This window comes from Dromiciops gliroides, chromosome 1 (genome assembly GCF_019393635.1).
Source record: "Dromiciops gliroides isolate mDroGli1 chromosome 1, mDroGli1.pri, whole genome shotgun sequence".
Taxonomy (NCBI): Eukaryota; Metazoa; Chordata; class Mammalia; order Microbiotheria; family Microbiotheriidae; genus Dromiciops; species Dromiciops gliroides.
The window spans coordinates 688,053,016-688,073,391 of record NC_057861.1 but is presented as its reverse complement, the minus strand read 5'-3'; the positions used below and the strand labels follow the sequence as shown (position 1 = coordinate 688,073,391).

The 20,376-nt window shown below is 39.3% G+C and overlaps 1 protein-coding gene across 3 annotated transcripts in view; it reads left to right on the top strand.

The window, feature by feature from the left end:
• GRB10 (growth factor receptor bound protein 10) overlaps positions 1-20,376 on the top strand; it is a 278,346-nt gene that overhangs the window by 20,661 nt on the left and 237,309 nt on the right. Inside the window, exon 1 of one of the 3 annotated variants that reach the window (XM_043971125.1) lies at positions 12,657-12,728. The exons of the other annotated variants lie outside the window; for them this stretch is intronic. The gene's annotated coding sequence lies outside the window, so the exon portion shown is untranslated. Of the gene's footprint in view, positions 1-12,656; positions 12,729-20,376 lie in introns of those variants that run through there. 3 annotated transcript variants of the gene reach the window in all.

The following is a 20,376-nucleotide window of genomic DNA, read 5'->3' as shown; positions in this document are numbered from 1 at the left end:
GTGACTTGCCCAGAGTCACACAGCTAGTAAGTGTCAAGTGTCTGAGACTGGATTTGAACTCAGGTACTCCTGAATCCAGGGCCGGTGCTTTATCCACTGCGCCGCCTAGCTGCCCCGGATAATACATTTTAAAAAACGGATTTATATGTAATGTCTTTCAGGGAGATTTTTCATAAAAAGGAATAAATTACAATTGAAAACCAATTTTAAAATAATTTTAAATATTTAAAAATTCAAATTAAAAGTAATTCCTAAATTTAAAATTTTAATTTAAATGGAATTCTCGACATTGTAGTCATATAGAATACTCACTCATATGGAATTCTTCATTCCCTGATGAAGCTGGATAAGTGGACAAACACTAATTTGGAGTCTGGGGACCTGAAGTCTGAGTCTTGACTCTGATAACTACAACCTATATCAGCTTGGACAAATCACAACCTCTCTGAGCCTCATCTTTGTAATGAGGGGTTTGGACTAGATGGTTACTAAGGTTTCTTCTATCTCTAAATCTATGAAACGGTGGAAAGTAAAGCTGTCATTATACCATAGAGCTTGGCACATAGTAGGCATCCTATAAATGTTGGAGGAGTCGGTAAAAATTGATCCTACGGGGTTGTGGGGTTTGCCTCTATATTTTTTATATCCAGGACCTTCATATATATGGCTATTTGGTATGTTCTGGGGTAACTCAGATATTAGCCAGTCTCCAAGGTGAATTGTACACATTAGAGTTTGGATATAGTAAAATACAATCGGATGAGAACTTAGTACATAAGTATTAAAAAAAGATATTTGTTTTGTGGTACTTTGGAGTAAATGGTGGAGGGATTCTTATATTTTGTTTGCATTTAAAATAGAGAAGACAGGCCTTCACATGATAGAGAGCATGGCTGCTATTATCTCTGTTAGTGAGGAAAATGAGATGGTGGTCCAGATAATGAAGTAAGTGGAAAAGACAGGCAGTGATGTTTTGCTCATGAGCCTTTGGCTATCACTCTGCTGCTATGAAAGGAGTGGAAACATATTGGAAAGGAAGGGTCAAGGATGAAAAGATATAGAATGTTTTGATTATAGAAAAGGGATAGGGAGGAAAAAACTTTCTGTGAGTGAACAATGGTTCCTCTACCTTGTTCTCTTGTATCCCTGAAGACTGTGCCATCTTCAAAGGAAGATTAAAAGCTAGGTCCTTTTAGTCTACCTTTAGGCCTCATGCCCCCCTCCCCTCTCTCTGACTTTAGTAGGTGACTATAAATTATTCAGTGGCCCTGATGGCTTAGTGTTCCCCAGGATGCACTTAGACAGTTTGCCAGGAGGGGCACCAGGCCACTTGGCATTCCCCACAGCCTGGCATACTTCCAGTGAGGTGTCTCCTGGACTGGGGCCCATCCCTTCATCACACTTGTATACCCAAAATGGTTCCAGATGCTCTAGAACATAAATTAGAGCCCTCTGGGTAGGTCATACTAGGTTCCGAGCTATCAGAGATTCCACACAGATTTTTTTCCCTCTCTCTTTGCCCTCTAGACCCAAGGATTATTAACCTGGAGTTCAGAAACTTGCTTTTAAACTATTTTGATAATTGCATTTCAGTATCATCGGTTTCCCTTGTAATCCTATAGATTTTCTTTTATGCATTTAAAGATGTTATTCCGAGGAGAAGCCCAGAAGTGTTGCCAGATTGACAAAGAAATCCATGACACACAAAAAAGTTAAAAAACCTGACCTGGGGCAATTAGAACTCCCTGGGGGTTGGGGACTCTAAATTAATTTACCTTCTACCAAGGGGACTGACTGGAGCTTGGAGTTAATCCTTTGGGGTTAAGGGCTCTCTTTCTTTTGCTTAAGAAAAAGTAGCAACCTCCTTTTAAAAACAAATATTAGCCCTCAGATGTTATCCTTCTTTGTTTCTGAATAAGAAATTCACCCAGGGACAGAGTTGAATATCTCTCTTCTAAACTTTCCTGGTGGGGAAGAAGTTTCAATGTGAAGACAGATTAGGGACTTTCTCTTGACTGATAAGGTTTTGTCTGTGACCCTTTTCAAATGGAAAAAAATCAAGGCAGATGAAAAGTTTAAAAGATGGAAATTCCAGTAGGCCAGAAGCCAATCCTGCCACCTCCCCTCCCCATTTTTTGTTAGGTATTGCATGCAGTCTTGGTAGCATTAATCTGAGGGGTGAGGGAAGCCAATGAGACATTGAAAGCCAGCATAAAAAAGGAAGCACTAACTAGCTAGGTTTAAGAGTTTAGGAGGGGGGGGGGGGCAGCTAGGTGGCGCAGCGGATAGAGCACCGGCCCTGGAGTCAGGAGTACCTGAGTTCAAATCCAGCCTCAGACACTTAACACTTACTAGCTGTGTGACCCTGGCAAGTCACTTAACCCCAATTGCCTCACTAAAAATAAAATAAAATAAATTAAAAAAAAAAGAGTTTAGGAGGGAGGTCTGGGAGGGACTCATTCTCACTTCCTTATCATTACCTACCACCCTTGGTCTACTATCACCATCACCACCCCCTCCACAGTCCTTTGGTATAGCCTCTCTCTTTAGGCCTTTCTGTTTGACTTGCATTCTGTCACTATTTGCCATATCCCTTTCTATATATAGTGATCTTAAAATAGCTTCTAGCAGGCCTAGTTCTCACTGAGACAAGCAGATTCGATTCCTCCTGGACCTGACTCGCCTTTGAATCAAGGCAGAGGAAAGAAGGAATTTGTTTGACACCTAGAGGCTCGGTCAGTATTTGCATGAATGAACTTGGACTTGTCACCACCATACAGTTCTTTATCTTCGTGATTTTGGACCAGCCTCTATTTCAGCCCAGACCAAGGGGATTAAAATGAATGAATGAATGAATGAATGAATGAATGAACAAAGAAAGAAAGAAAGAAAAAAGAAAGACAGAGACAGAAAGAAAGAAAAAAGAGTCAGAAAGAAAGAAGGAAAGAAAGAAAAACAACACTCAAAGCTGACCATTTCTTAGTGATAACAATTTAGGGCAGATTGTCTCATAAGGTCTTGTGTCATCTGAAGAGGTGATGACTTTTGTATGAAAACTGAATAAATGACTTTCCTCCTTCTGACGGATGCCCAGATGTGTTCCTTGTTCAAGTGGCAGAAATAAAACATCTTAAACCACTTAGAGCAGTATGGGATGCCAGAGCAGACATGGAGGTGAATCTATGGGGAAGCACAGTTGAGCCAGTTTTCAAGGATAATGAGACTCATGGGAGAACCAAGGGGCATCAAAACAAAACCAAATCTAACCTTAGAATAGAATGCTGTTGTTGAGGGACCAAATGCAAAATATGCTAAAAATGAGGCCTTGGGTAGGCCATTGATATCTTTTTTTCTTTTTTCTTTTTTTTTTTTTAGTGAGGCAATTGGGGTTAGGTGACTTGCCCAAGGTCACACAGCTAGTAAGTGTTAAGTGTCTGAGGCCAGATTTGAACTCAGGTCCTCCTGACACTAGGGCTTGTGCCCTAGTGGCCCAAGGAGATTGCATTTTAATGGGGGAAGACTATACTCAGTAAGGAGATGAAGGGGGAACTTGATGCTGAAGCCCTAAGAGGAATGAGGGATAGAAGGACAAAGCCCTTTCCCCAAAGTAGAACTTACCAATGGGAGATAGGAGTTGGTCCTAGATCCTCCAATCTCTTTTCATTGTGCCACTAGAGATTATATAATAGTCAAGATGTCCTATGAATCCCATTCATCCCAGTAGTTATTGCAGACTTTTATCTTCAAACTTCTACCTCTCCCCTGTCCTGTGTTTACTTTCAGCAGTGTATCTGTATATGTCCAGTGCCTGATACAAATCAGATGTTTAATATGATGCTTACTGAATGATCAAGATCATCCTTTATGTTCATCCTCAACTGCATTTTAACTTTTCTCTGTCCTTACATTTTCCAGTTGAGTCAATCAATCAGTAAATATTATAAAGTACCTACTATGTAACAGGCACTTTGCTAAGGCTGTGGATACAAAAAGAAGCAAAAGGCAAGGCCCTAGCCTCAAGGAGCTTATAATCTAATAGAGAATCTAAAGATTTGGAAGAGGTCACCAAGCCCAACCCACATATGAACAAGAACTCTCTCACCACATGTCCAACCAGTGCTCATTCAGCCTGTGTTGAAGACTTCCAATGGGGGTGAGAGAATGGGCCAAATAGAGTCCATTTACCTCCCAAGATAGCATGTCCTATTTTTAGATAGTGCTGACTGTTAGGAAGTTTTCTTTTATATCAGCCCTAAATTTGCCACTGTGCAATTTTCATTGATTACTTATGTATCCTTTAGGGCCAAGCCTAACAAGTCTATCCTGCCTTTCATGTGACTACCTTTCAAATGCTTAAAAACAGCTCTCCTGCTTCACCTGATGGTCTGTTCTCCACACTAAGCATCGTCTTTTCCTTTGGCGCTAGCTAACCTCTCCATCCTGTCCCCAGATGTTTCCTCAGTGACTTTGCAGTCATTCATTACCTTTATCTCATCCTGAATCTCTCTTTAGGCTCTTTGCCCTTGTGCCTACACGTGTGTTTGGTTTTCTCTTGTCCTAACCAGAACTCAGCTGTCCTCTCAAGCTGTCTCACCTTTTCCTCTCCCTGATTTCAGTGCCAACCTTCTAGAAGGGGCAAGGGCAAGCTATACTAACTGCTTCTGTTTCCTTACTACCTGTTTCAGCCCCTTAAAATCTGAATTCTGCCTCAATTAAAACCATTCTCCAGGATCACATCTCCAAATCAAAAGCCTACTAACCTTCTCCCTCCCCCTTCCCCCACTCCAAACCTATTATTTCCTTAGCTTTATACTCCAGTATGGCCAAAATTGCAAGTTTTCTCATTTGATTCTGCCTCACAGCACCTACCCATAGGGTAAAGGCAGGCATAGGCCTCTTAGGAACACCCCTAAACTGTTTCTAGATCTTTGGGGCTGAGTAGTAAAACAGCCTTGCCTGTAGAGAATGAAGGGATAAGACTTGGAGATGTCTACTCACATTTTTGGAATTGATTCCATTTTGCTCCATGGTGAAAGGCCTCCTTTTTTTCCTATACCATTCATTAAGAGTGATTTAGTTTTGTGTTTTTTTTTTCCTCCCTCCTGACACACTTTAGTAGACATTATTGTTTTCTGGTAGGAGTAGGAAGGAATTGAATTTCTGGCTTTGAACTTGTATTCCTGGAGAGTTTAAAGAACCTTTTATTAACAGGCTCTTTTAAGCAGCAATTTAGAAAAAAAAAAACCCAACAAATATTTTACTTTGAAGACCAAGCAAGGAAATTTATTTTAAAAAATCAGGTTGATTCTTGGTTGATTCCCCCGGGTTTATTTTGGAAGTAGGTAAGGATTTTGAATCAGGGCTCAGTTTTCTTCTAAGTGTAAATGAAGTCTTTACATTTTTCACTGATAATATTTGGAAGTAAATTTGACAAACACTTCAATAATAGGGTTTCTTTGAACTTTGAAGCTAAAGGCAACCTTAGTCTTAATTTCCTGGGAATGTTTTTGAGGATTTCCTTTGTTGTTGTTTTTTGTGCTTGGCATGTAGAATTCTAGGCTTTTAGAGGCTGAGTTTTTATGATAATAATTCACATTTGTGTTAGACTTTATGACAACCAGGTACTCAGCCTCGTTCATCTCCTCAAGCCTTACAACTTTGTGCAGCAGGTGGTGTAGTATTATTGTAAGTATTTGTTGAATGAGGAAACTGAGGCTCAGAAAGATTCATCCCTCTGGCCCCCAAATTGAGATTCAAGACTTAAACTGTCGTCTTTTGATTTCAAGCTCAGTTACTTTGTCCATTACGCTGTTCTGTCTGTCCTTTTACAAAGTAAGTAACCAGTCACTTTTTAAAGAAAGGATTTGGGTAGATTTCTTCTACTACAGGTTCCTTCTCATGCTCATCTTAGTCTCTTTGAAGGAGCTTCCTTCTATCCTGAGTTTTGTGGATTCAGACCTGTCATTACCAGAAAGCTTTTCTTCTTTTCACTCTTTTTACTCCCCTACACCCAATCTATGTTTTGTTTCTATCCCAGTTCTTCCCTCCCATAACCAGTCAGTTGACAAATCTTGCTATTTCATCCTTGACAGTATCTTTTCACATCTGACCGCCTCCTTCTCTGCACTTACACAGTTCAGGTTTTCTTTGCCTCTTGCTTAGATGATTGCAACAATCTTGGTCTTCCCTGCCTCAGGCCATTCCCCACCCCGGGCCATGTTCCACAGACCTGACCAGGTGAGTCAACTCCAGTGGCTCCTGTTATCTCACAAAAGCCTCATACAACCTCCCTCCAACTGATCTCTCCAGTCTCATTGGTCATATTCTCCCTCTGTATTCCCACAGTCAAACACCTAATTTATCTAATACTTTTTAGCATTTAAGAAAATTTATTGTTGGCTACTGTATTTTATTAGAAAAAAACTTTCTAAAATATATTTACCACATTTGTCTTATCTTCTTAAACAGAGTATGTAAGCTGAGAGGAAAAAAATTAATTCTTTTTTTGAATTGACTTAGAGGCATCCTCATTAACATTTATTATTGTACTGTGCTACACTACAGCAGTGCCCTCTGGACCCTCTGAGGTGTGTTTGGTTATAGGCTCCTAAAATAAATGGCCCTGGCCTTTGTTTTTCAGTTCTAATATCTGCTTTCTTTAGTTTTTCCACCTCCTGTCTGGCTTCCATCTGTCTTTATTGGTTCTGTCACTCTCTTTATATTTCCTTTTCTCCATCTTCTGATTTACCATTTCTCAGGTGTAGACTCAAAAGTTGGATGTCTGATCTTGACATGTGTATCCAAAGTTAGAGTAAATAGATTCTGTGTGAGAGAGGGATTGAGAGGTTCTTCTCTAAGTCAAGTTCAGGAGCTTTGATGTGAAGGAAGATTTAATTTTTCGTTTCCTTTTTTTTGCGGGGGGGGGGGGGTAGGGTGAGGGGGTTTACTTTGTATCTATATTAGTACAACTGAGGTTACCAGATAAGTTACCTATAAGTGAGTCGTTGGTATCTAAAGACAATCTTTGCCCCCAAGAGATCTGCAGTCTTAGTGGGCATGATCATACCAGCTAACAGTTGTATTACAGTGCTTTACATTTTAACAGTATTTTATATAGAATTAGAGGATTTCGAGCTGGAAGAGTCATATCTTTGTAGTGCCATGGATCTCATTAGATCTCAAGGTCATATAGTTAATAACCAGCCAAATGTCTATAGTAGCAACTAGAGCCTAGATTTTTGTTCTAGGACTCTCTCTACTTTATCAAACAATATTTACTGCCCCATTGCTATTATTTCATTAGTTACCTTTCCATTAAAATAAGAAAAATGAATACGGTTTTCATTTATCAAAGCAACCTGAAGTAGTTCACTAACAGGAATGTAAGAAACTCAAAATACTACTTTGTAAAAAAAAAAAAGATACAAATAATTGATTCAGAGAGAGTAAAAAAAGTGAGATGGAGAAAAACAGGCATTGTTCTATGAGTCATTGGAGGAAGGAAGAGATTGCTTTTTTTTTTGTTTTGTTTTTTTGTTTTTTAGTGAGGCGATTGGGGTTAGGTGACTTGCCAAGGGTCACACAGCTAGTGGGTGTTGGGTGTCTGAGGCCGAATTTGAAGTCGGGTACTCCTGACTCCAGGGCTGGTGCTCTATCCACTGAGCCACCCAGCTGCCCCCGAAGAGATGGCTTTTAACTGTGGTGTCACAAGGAGGAATCAGAGAGAGCTTCACGTGAATGTGACACCAGAGAGCCTTGAAGGAAGGGAACTTTAATGGATTATAAAACAACAACAAAATAAAGATTTAAATATTTTGGGGAAAAAATTACTTTGTGTAGCTAGATAAAATTTTTATCTTGCCTTTTAAAAAAACTTACATAACCAGAAAGGATATATCTATCTATATCTATATCTATATCTATATCTATATCTATATCTATATCTATATCTATATCTATATCTATATCTATATCTATATCTATATCTATATCTATATCTATATCCTTCTCTATTTTTTGAATTCCCAAACAATGGATCAATTTAGAGTTAATTAGTTCAGAGTTAGAAAAGAATTTCTCTCCTTTTGCCAATGAAAAACGGCTTTATCACTTCAACAATCCCTTATAAATCCAGGTGCTTAAATGACTTCTAGCTAGTGAGTGGAAGGACTTTCTTTTTAAAAACACACACACACACACACACACACAAATTATCAGCAAACACTGATTCAATCTTTAAATCTTAGAATTTGTTTTAGTTGGCTTTATGGAAGGATTATAGGCTCATAAATTTAGGGCTGGAGGGGGCTTCAGATCATCTAGAAGGTGAGGCCTAGCCCTGTGAAATAGACAGAGATAAAAAGAGTCAGAGCTGGGATTTGAGACCAGCCTCTTAAATCGTTATCTGCCACACAGAGGTTATAAACTCAACAATGAAAATGACCTTGATATCGAGATTATCGGAAAACAACAACAACAAAGGGCTGGAAATATTTACTGCCTTTGCTTAGGTAATTCATGCTTCAATGTTTTTATTCCTATCATCAATTTTGATTGCATTTTTTTTGAAATCTGTTATTCTCAACTTATGATGGGGGTAACCGATGTTAAACCATCTGTGAATACTCCTTCATTCAATATATTGAAGTTGAAGATATTTTCAAAGTTTATAACTTTAATTAGTTCTCATTTTATAGTAGTAATCTCACATTGAAAAGTTAATTCAAACTTACATTTCATTAAGAAAAAAATGTTTTGTTTCTGTTATTGATGATCTCATCATTCCTGCAGTTCTCTCTGTTAAAAGTAGCTTCAGACTAATATCACATTTTAAAATTCAGAAAAAAGCTAATTAACTCTTAGATTTTATATAATAGATGAGTGGCAGTGACATAGCTCTGCTAACACTTGTTTTCTGTTGATGTGTGTGTGTGTATGTATGTATTTGTACATGTGTAGGTACACACGTGTGTGTGTGTGTGTGTGTGTGTATATATGCATATATATGTACACACACACCTAAAAATTGGGTTCATCACCAAAGGCATAGCTGCTTAGGTTTTGAAAAATTATTTAATTCTTGATTTAGATCTGGAAGGGACCTTAGAGATAGTCTAGTTCAAACTCTTCATCTTACAGATGAGAAGAATGAGGTATAGAGCTTAATCGATTGCCCAAGGTCTTATATTGTACATGACAGAGTTGATATGTGCCAATGAGGATAAAGGGCTCTGGGTCCTCCAGATTATTTATAATGGCAGTTATTATATTGGGAGGAAAACCCCAAAAAACTAGATGACACCATGGACTTGGAGTCAAGATGACCTGAGTTTGAATGCTTCTGAAGACACTGTGTCTGAGGGATGTGCTGGTTGTTGTTGAGTTGTTTTTCAGTCATGTCTGACTCTTTGTGATCCTTTTTGGGTTTTTTTTGTTTTTTTTTTTGGCAAAGATTTTGGAGCGTTTTGCCATTTCCTTCTCCAGCTCATTTGACAGATGAGGCGAACAGGGTTGAGTTCTTGCCCAGGGTCACATAGCTAGCAAAATGTCTGAGGTCGAATTTGAACTTGGGTCTTCCTGACTTGAAGCTCTACACTCTATCCACTAGCTGCTGGTTAACATTTAACAACTGACTGAGAGGTGAGAGGGAAAGTGACTGTGGGGATAATGCACTTTTAAACTCAGTCTGGTTTATTTGCATTTTCCCCATCACTTTCTTAACTCTTGACAAATCAGCACAACAATAGATCAAGACCTGATTTGTAGTGTTTGCTGAGTGGTAAATGCTCACACTTTGAATGGCTCTGGAGTCAGTAGGAAGTAGCTGCAGTGCACCACTGACTGCTTCAGTGTTCTCAGATGTAAGATGGGGATAAAAATAGGACCTACCTCAGAGAATTGTCCAAATGAGATAACATAGGTAGAGAAAGTACTTTGTAGACTTTAAAGTGATATATAATGCTAGATTGTTACTCTTGCTGCTGCTGCTACCCGCCACTACCTGTAGATATAGCAAAATATTATTGAACCATAAGAAATAACAAATATGAAGACTTCTGAGGAACATGAGAAGACCTTTATGAACCAATGAAGAGTGAAGAAAGGGGAACAAGGAGAATAGCATACGTAATGACTACTGTAATGTAAATGGAAGTAATACTAAAAAGGCAGCCAAATTCAGATGAATCGCAGCAACCAATTTCAGCCCCTGAGAAGAAATAATGAAGCACACTTTTGTCATGGTAGAGATGGGTGACTTCAGGAGTGGTGTGTTGTATCAACCATCCTTTGCTCTGTCCCTTCCTTCCTTCCTGAAATACACAAAGATGCACTTACCTGAGATTGTAAGAGCCTTGAGAGCAGGAACTCTCTTTTCCATATTTGTATCCTTAGTGCTTAGCATAGTGTTTAATAAATGTTTTTTTTGTTGTTGTTTTGTTTTGTTTTTAGTGAGGCAATTGGGGTTAAGTGACTTGCCCAGGGTCACACAGCTAGTAAGTGTTAAGTGTCTGAGGCCGGATTTGAACTCAGGTACTCCTTGACTCCAGGGCCGGTGCTCTATCCACTGTGCCACCTAGTTGCCCCAATAAATGTTTATTGACTTAACCTCTCAGTACTCTTCCTCTAATATTATAAGTATTAGAATACATGTTTCCTACATTGTATAATTTCCTCATCCAGACATTCTGAGATTACCTGTATTAGTGTCATCATAGGTTCAGTCCCTATCCCATATCCCGATGATATACCATAATAGCTGGCATTTATGCAGCACCTACTATATGCCAGACGCTAAGAGCTTTAGAGATATTGCCTCACTGATCTTCACAACAACCCTATGAGGTAGTTGCTATTATTAACCTTATTTTACAGATGAGGAAATTGCAAAAAGATTGTCACTTGCCCAGAGTCACACAACTAGTGAGTGTCTGAGCCTAGATTGATTGTAGGCCCATGGCTCTATCCACTGACTGAGCCATGAAGCTATCCAATACAACTCTGCAGAAAACTGAGGAGTGGCATTAAACAAGATGTAAAACAGGCTTTTCTAAGACATTAACCAATGTAACTAGATGTCCTGTACTGTCCAAACAAAAGGATTCTCTTTTGATTGTCAGGTTCTCCAACTATTTATTACATATGCCATCAAATTAATTACACAAAGCTCTCAAAATGTAGTAAATCTACCTCAGTGAAATCCATAACTTATGAGATTGGCATAACCATTGACATTGCAAAAACAAAGTGGTTGAAAAATATTAATTCCAGACTCAGACACGCAGCTGGTTTGGCACCTTGTTTAATTGGTGCATGAATGCATCTCTCTACCCATCATCCTTTTTTCCCCTCCCTACTGAATATGGAAAAATAAGCTAAGCGCTTAAATGAGTAGTTGAAAGAACTAGGCTGTATTGCATTTGGGAAATTGAGAAATGTTTCCGGTGATCCCAATCTTCTGGTCGTGGCAAAAGACATATTGCATAGTCATTAATACCAGTGTTGCTTATCTGGTTTAGAATCATGGGACCATCACTTTCTTAGATTTTAAGAGCATGGATTTAGAGTAAAACGGAACTTTAAAGGCCATTAAGTCCAACCCCTTCCTTTTACAGATGAGGAAACTGAGGCTGAGGGCTTAAATAATTTGCCTAGGGATAAGACAATTTATAAATTATCTGAGGCATTAAAAAGGAACAAGGTCATCCAGGAGATTGGACTGACTGACTATTCCTGGCCTAGATTTAGAATGCTTTGAGGCACTTGTGGATTACAAAATACAGCCAGTCAACTAGCATTTCTGCAATACAATAGACTTTACTCAGACAAAGGATAAAAAGGATCCAGTTCCTAAGGCTAAAAAAGATAGTAATTCAGATAAAACTATTCCACATTGACCAAGGCAGCCAGCCACGCTGGGTTGGGAAGGCTTCCACAGGGTACTGGGAATTCTGCTAAAGCCTCTTTTTATGCCTCTGGAAACCAAAGAAAACCAAATCTATGATGTAAGTCCAGCCTCCCTACCCCCCAGCCCCAAAAGGGAAACCAGCCCAGCCTCCCTACTTAAAACAGCTGCCCCTCCCACCACTGAGGGGAGGTCATCAAAGACAAAGTGGAGAGGTTAACTTTGGCAAGGAGGTAGGCTGCCTCATCTTCTGAGGCCAGAGGGAAAGAAGCCGGGGCCAGAGGGGAGCAGGCACAGAGAGGATAAAGAGAGGTTAAGATGATTGGCTTTTGGGAGAGTGGAAGGCTACAGTAGGGAGCTTGAGAGAGCGGAGGGGAAGGTTTTGAACCCCTGTTTGGGGAATGCCATAGGAAGACATAAAAAAATAGACGTTTTTCAGGGCAGAAAGAAGAGAGGGCACGATTGAGGTTAGATAGAACCAATGGCCGAGAGACTAACTGCTTAACTCCGGTAAATCCTGTTCTTTGATCCCATTTTGCTTATCTCAGGGTCATTGACCTGTGACTTCACACCTGGACACTGCAGTAGCCTAAACTCTTCTCTGAGCTTGTTTGCTGCCTCCTGATTGGACTGTGTGTTAGCTTAAGGGAAAAGCCCCTCTTGAGTGCTCTGGGCATTGGTTGATTTCTCTTTGTTTTGACCTCCGGCTCTGTATTGACTTGTACCTCTGTCCTGCCTGGCACTGTTAATGGAACTTCCAGTCTCTCCTCTCACACAGAGGCTTCCCTTGTCATGGAGAAGAACAGTTGGATATCTGGCATACCAGGTAGGATGGGCCACTGGATAATCTTTACCAACTCTTTTTTTTAGAAATTTTTTTTTCAATGAACATAAATTTATTTTCTCTTCCCCTTCTCCCATATATATTTGTTACAAAAGTTTTGCTATTATATGTATACACACACACACATATAAGAATGACAAGCTGTTTGCTAAGAATATATATATTTAATTTAAGGTCCACTGGAAGAACTCTGCCTTTCTTCAAGATACCTTGGTAAAGGGGCATTTGGGGGAGGGGCATGGTAACCCAAGGGGGTTACCTATTTTAACAAAATTTGTGAACATTCCACAAAATGTATTTCATTATTGGGAATACTAGCCAGATAAAATAGTTGATGGCCAGACTTTCATTTTGAAATAGAAATTTAGAAAGCAGAATTGACTTGTTTTACTTTAAGTAGTGATTTGTATAAGCTCTTTTAAAACTACTTATTAACGGGTAAGACCTCTGTGTAATCCCCATAGTACCTCCTTGCTGGAACCTTGCCAGATGCAGTCAAGCAAATATCTCAGCTCCTTTGCCTGACCAGGCCACTGACTCATCTCCACTAGATTTTTTTTTAAATTGGATTATCGGTCAGGTGATTCATACCTTCAATTAGGAAATCTGCAGAAGAGTATCCAGATAGATAGGTCTACTGAAAATGACAAAAATTAGACCAGTGAGCAGCAGTCATTCTGCCAAATTTTGATTGCACCATTCGGTAAAACTTATTTTATTAGCTTGGTTGTTCTGTCAAACATTTGTTGAAATCCTGCTTTGTGGGTAATAATAATAATGATGATAATTCATACTTAGATGGAGGAGAGCTGTTTAGATTCAGGTATAGATTCCATCCAGCTCTTCAGATTTGTTTTTGTTCAGTTGTTTCAGTTGTGCTTTACTCTTTGTGACCCCATTGGGGTTTTCTTGGCAGATACTGGAGTGGTTTACCATTTCCTTTTCCAGCTCATTTCATAGACGAGAAAACTGAGGCAAATAGGATTAAATGTCTTTCCCAGGGTCACATAGCTATTGAGTATCTGAGGCCTGCTTTGAATTTACAAAGATTAGTCTTCCTGACTTCAGGTCCAGCACTCCATCCACTGTGTCACTTAGTTGTCCTATACTGGAGTAGTTTGCCATTTCCTTCTCCAGCTAGTTTTACAGATGAGGAGACTGAGTCAAGTAGGGTTAAGTGACTTGTCCAGGGTCCCACAGCTTAGTAAAGTATCAGAGACTAGACTTGAATTCATGTCTTCCTGACTCCAGGCCTGATGCTCTATCCACTTCAACACTTAGCCGCCTTCTTGAGACATAGTGATTACAAATTTTATCTATTCCATACCCTTTATTTTACTTTATTTATTATACTGAGTTTTACAGAGATCAGATATCTTGCCCAAGTGTCCCACGGCTAGTTGTCAATATTTTTTTCTACATCATAAAGGTTTGGATAAAGCCTTTATATTTATAGTAAAGGGTAGTTAAAATCTGACAATTGGACTAACAGGATTAAGCAGTTGGAGCAGGGTATCTGGACTAGTAATATTTATATTTGCTACATTTGGGTATTTTCGGGCTCTGTGATCATAAATAGATTTCCTCTCCATTTAAATTTGAGATTGTTCTTCAGATCTTTGCTGAGGCAGGGCTGTGCTTTGTCCAGTTGTATTTTAGTACTGTCTTCCTTCCCCTTTTCCTTGTTTTTCTACTCTATGCTAACTGGTGCCCAAGAATTCATGCTATTATTGAAGGAAATTATTCCAAGCATACTCTTGTAATTAGAATGATAGAATTGCAAAACGAATGAGCAGAAAGGTGCCTGCAATTGTTGGTGATTTCTTCCTTCCTTCCTCTCTTCTCCACCCAACATATTACCTTGTGTTCACTTACCTATGTTCATATAACTGACACCCCCCCTCCCCCCCGCCCCCAGCAGAATATAAGCCCCCTGAGGGCAGAAACTATTGTCATCTTTGTATTTGTATCTCTAGTATAGTGCCTGGCCCATATATAGTAGGTACTTCCTAAATGTTGAATTGAAAGAAAGACAATCCATTCTAAACCCTTTCGTTTTACAGCCAAGGAAACTAAAGTTCAGAGAAAGATTGAACAATGAGCCCATAAGTCAGAAAGCTAGCCAGGGTTCCTGTGGCTTACCATTAGAAATTCAATTTAAAATCTGAGGTTCTCGAATGAGAAGTGGAGGAATTCTCGTCACAACTGTCCCATTTAACTGACTGGGTAACTTTGGGCCAATCACTTTTTCTCTGGGCTTTAGTTTTGAGGTAGGCAGTGTGGTAAAATGGAAAGGGCACTGGTTGTGGAGTCTCAGGACCTGGGTTCAAATCTTTACCCACTAAAATCGTGGGTGTGGTTGAGTACCCTGGTAATCTGAGGGATTGGAGAGAAAAAGGCCACTGATCTCTTAAACTCAGGAATTCTGAGCTGGGCACACTAAATTTGGCATGAATATGGTGAGCCCATGGTGGGGTTAGGGATGGGCACCAGGTTACTTAGGGAGGGACAAATCAGGCCAGGTTGAAAACGGAGCAAGTTAAATCTCCCTTGTGGATCAGTAGCTGGATTAGGCTCATGTGTAGCCCCTGTGTTTTAGTATAGGCTACTCATGGGAGACCCAGGTCTTGAAAAAACAAACAAAAAGCAAAAGACATTTATTACTTGTGAGCTTAAAGAAGTCATTTAAATTTTGTCCTTTGTAGAATGTGGGTGTTGCATTAAAGAAGGGGGCACTTGAATTCTGTAGCTATGGATAATGAAGAGGTCGGACTAATCTTTAAAGGACCTTGCGCCCTTAATATCCAATGATTGTAAAATGCAATCCTGGATTCCATTTCCTCCAGAGGAACCTTAGAAATAAGATTATTGCAGCTGTGTAGATGTGTAACCAATATCAAGTTGTAGGAGTGAAATATAAAGGCCAGGGGGTGGGTGGGTAGGTTCAGTCATTAAGGGACAATTCCATGTACTTAGATTGGTGAGATATGTGAATTCTCCCTACTTGACACGGCCATATTCAAGTGGAAACACATACAAAAGCAAAGTATTCCAGAGCCATTATAAATAACTTTTGGGGATCATTTAGATTCTCCATGGCACCAGCCCTCTCCCTCAGTACAGACTGTATCGAAAATAAAAAGGCTACCACCTTAGCCCCCGGGGGGTGTACATATTGTATTAAATGGCTGGTATGCCCATTTGTGTTAGTACTGGGATTTTTGGCATGGTTTGGTGACATACCAGCTTTTTCTAAACAGATATTTTTAGTATGTAGTTAAAGCATGTAAACAACGCCTCGGTTTTGTGAGGGAGAGACTGGACTTGGGGTGATGCTTCTCGTGTATTTCTGGATGAATAACTAGCTCCCAGTAAGCAGCAATGCCTTCTCTCTCTTCCTTGTGACTCCAGGCCTTGGAATCTGTGTTTTTGAAACAACAAACCTCTTCTTCCTTCACCCTCCCTCCCTTCACCGAAAAAGGGAAAGGGGGTGGGGGTGGAGGGGTGGCACAAGAGTGGAACCCTTCAACAATTCTTAGAAACAGTTTTTACAGGAAAGTGTCTATGTTGGATTAAAGATTCACATGATTTGTAGTCAGTCGGTCTACAGCATTTAATAGCCTTATTGTTTCTAAGTATAAGGCAGAAATTTCTCTGGAATTCCTAGAAAGGGAGGGAGAGCCACACACAAACTACCCAGTAAAGTCAATAAGGCTTCATATTCAGTGAGTGGTTCTGAAGGGGGCGGGGGCGGGGGAGGGAAGGGGCAAGGAGCGGGGAAAGGAGAAGTGAACCAAAGGAAGCCTGACTTTATTACCTGTCTTATTTAAAACTGTCAAACAGACCTGTTTATTTGGCTTGGGGATATTCCTGCTACTTTAAATTCTGTATTTATTGAGTCCTGAGTGTGCTAGGCACTGAGGGAGATACAGAGATAAATGAGACCAGGTCCTGACATCCAAGGATTTTTAATCTAGTGAGTACACCAAATTCAACAAATACTTCTTAGGTACCTACTATGTGCAAGGAAGAGTACAAAGATAGGACATAAACCCTACTCTTGAGAATGAGATGGTCAGAAAGTAACTGATAGAAGGGAGAGAAAATAAGTTGTGATCTCCAAGCAAAATAACTGGAGAAATTTGAAGGAGGTAATCACTTTCACCTTAAATTGTAGGAGAAGGCTTTATGGAAACATTTGTTTCTTAGTTGGGCCTTGAAGAAGGGAGGGTCTATAACTGATTGGAGATTTTGAGAGTGGAGGAGTCTACCCAAGCGAGAAGGGGACAGACAGATAAGTTAGCAAATAGCTGAATTGGGGATAGAACCGCCCTGGAGAAGAGCTGTCCAGTTTTGTGAGACTTTAGAATATTTGAATAAAAGTAGTATCAGATAAAGTGGGAAAAGTAGGTTGGAAGGCAATCTTAGGATAAAGTAGATTTATTTAGCACTGAAAGGAATCTTAGATGCCATGTAGGCCAACTTCTGTTTTATAGATGAGGAAACTGAGACCCAGATAGGGTATGTGACTTAACCAAAGTTAAACAGGGTAGTTAGTGGCAGAGCTGCTACTAACCAGGTTCTCTGACCCCAACTCTTGCTCTTTCTGCTGTACCAGATGCCCCGAAAGACTATGAGTAGTATCAAAACAGAAAGGGATCATAAGAGAGGTAGTATTCTCAAATCCTTAGGAACAAAGCTGGAAGGGATCTTAAATAGTATGAAGTTCAAGTTCTTCATACTAGTAATTCATAAGTAGCAGAATCGGTATTTGAACCTAGAACTTCTAACTCTAGATCCTATGCTTTTTGTCCCCCAGGCAGCTGCTAGAATGTCTTTAAGAAACTCTTCCCCTTTAAGTCTCTTTTGTAAGTCTCCTATCACATTTTAATTTTTTTTTAAGTTGTTTGTCCTTCATTCTCAAAGAGGACCATGACATTGGAGTGATGTCATGACTTGCAGTGAATTGGATTTAAGTGAGGTAGGGCTGTGCAAGGTCACCAACCTTACTTTCCACTCCAGAGCCATTTGGATCCAATTGGCAAGATAGATATCAGAATGACTGGAGATAGACCCAGATGTTTAAGGTAATTGAGGTTAAGTGACTTGCCCAGGGTCACACAGCTAGTAAGTCTCTGAGGTGAGATTTGAACTCAGGTCCTCCCAACTTCAGGGCTAAGCCACTTAGCTGCCCTTAAAAAAAGTAAGCTGTATTTCTAGGTTCAGATATCTCCTAGTCTTTTCTTGCTATGTATACAAGTATAGTAGTGTTTAGGTTTTCATATTTTACCTGACCACATGATTCTAAAGCATGATAACATTTTTCTTCCTCCTTAATTGTGTTATCAAAAGATTTCTTTTTAAAAACCAGTTTTATTCAGGCATTAAAAATTTTGTTCATGGGTGCTAATGTGTACACATATGTGTATATGCATGCATATGTATCATATATACACATACATGTAGTGTGTACAGATACATATATAATATGGTTTAGGCAATTCAAAATCTGGGCCTTGTACATGATAGGTACTTAATGTAGAAATCAATGAAACAAGTTTTTTTGATTCAAGAGGTAGGGTGTTGTTAGTCTCAATTCTTAATGTTATTAATCTCAATACTTTCACACAAATAATTTGTACTAAAGGAGTATAGGAATTTTTAGAAAAATTAAAAATATTAATTAGTTTATGAAGAATCTCTTACTTGTAAAATACTTTGAAAGTGTTATCCATGTGTGCTCCAGTTTAACACATTTATGTCTTGTCCAACCACAATAAATACTGTCCTCACTGATAAGAACATGTCACCCAGGAATCTCTGTTTATATTTTGTAGAAAGTCTGTTCACTGGGTCCAGAACATCCTTGAAAGTATGTGGCCAGTATCTGCTCCAAGGGTTGGGTCAGAAGGCCATGGAGAAAAGAACTGTTGTAAATATCTCCTAGTGTTCATTTTTGGAACAGGTTTTCTCATGTTTATTTTTCTCAGTGGGACAATTAGGTGGTGCAGTGGATAGAACACAGGCCTAGAGGCAGGAAGATTCCTCATCTTCCTGAGTCCAAAGCCACCTTCAGGTATTTACTAGCTGTGTGACCCTGGGCAAGTCACTTAACCTGTTTGCTTCAGTTTTCTCATCTTTAAGATGAGCTGGAGAAAGAAATGGCAAACCACTCCAATATCTTTGCCAAGAAAAGTGCAAATGGGGTCATAAAGAGTTGGACACTTATGAAATGACTGAACAACGACAATTTTTCTTAGCACTGAGAATTTCAATGGGACGTTATTTTGGGGCAGCTTTGTACTTTTCATTTTAGCAAGTGTACTCACTAGGGCAGCTTTCCCACTGCTGATAGTATCATAGTTGTGGTAGTCAGCTGGTAGAATAGCTGTAGATTAGTTAGATAGATAAGTAAATAAATATGTGTATGTATGTATATATGTCTATTTGTGTGTCTATGTGCATGTGTGTATATATATATATATATATATGTATTCTAGTGACTTTTAATAATAAAATAATCACCTGCATTTTTTAAAAGTTGTAAGGGCGTAATTTTGGATTTAAAGTGAAGCAGTAACTCCCTTGTCTTATGAAAATAACAAGGGTGGCAGTTTCCATAAAAGGGTGAGGTAGCTTCAGGCCATGCGCCTCCCAGGGTTATTGTACCTTAGTGGAATCATCACCATCTGGTTCTTAGTTTTGTGGTTTCTGACTGAATCTTATCAACCCACTCAGAGGTGATCAACCTCCAGGGAGTTGCTTCCTGCAATCCCAAAGCACATGAAAGATTTCTAAACCACAATGAAAAATATATTACTTTTAAATGTAGGATTAGAGTGACTCCTGTTCAGAGTACTCCCTTTGTTGTAGGTGGCACGGTGGATTGAGTGTTGGGCCTACAGTCAGGAAGACCTGAGTTCAGATTTGGCCTTAAGCAATTTACAAGCTGTGTGACCTTCCGTTTGCCTCAGTTTCCTCATCTATAAAATGGGGACAATGATAGTACCTTCCTCCCAGGGTTGTTGTGAGGATCAAATGAGATAATGATTGTTAAATTTTTAGCACAGTTCCTGACACATATATAAATGTAATCTCTATATAAATATTAGTTGTTGTTACCACCCAGGAGACCAAATCATATATCAGAAGGTTATTGGGTAAGGCTCGAATTAGAGCAAGCGAGTTGGATACCCTTAAGGAATATTTCTAACAAGCTATGGTCGCCTCATGAAATGGTTCCTTCTACTTGAGGGATAGTTCTGCCTGATAAATGGGGATGACTCTTTTAGTACCAACATATATACCCTCTGCCTTGTATTGGAGAAACACTGATCAATTCAACATGCATTCATTAAGTGACTGAGTTTGCACTGGAGGAAATATACAACATTTAGGTAAGATAAAGGTCCCACTTCCTCTGGATTTGTAGACATTTTCTAGAATGGGATTGTGACACACAAATAACTATAATATGAAATACTCTATGGCTAAAATAAAATTAAGAGAATAACAACATATTAGTTTAGTGTGATCCCTCGTCTTTCTCTGTCTCTCCCACAAGTGTAAGCTTTTTGAGGACAAAGATTATTTCACTTTTGTCTTCGTATTCATAGCTCACAGCACAATG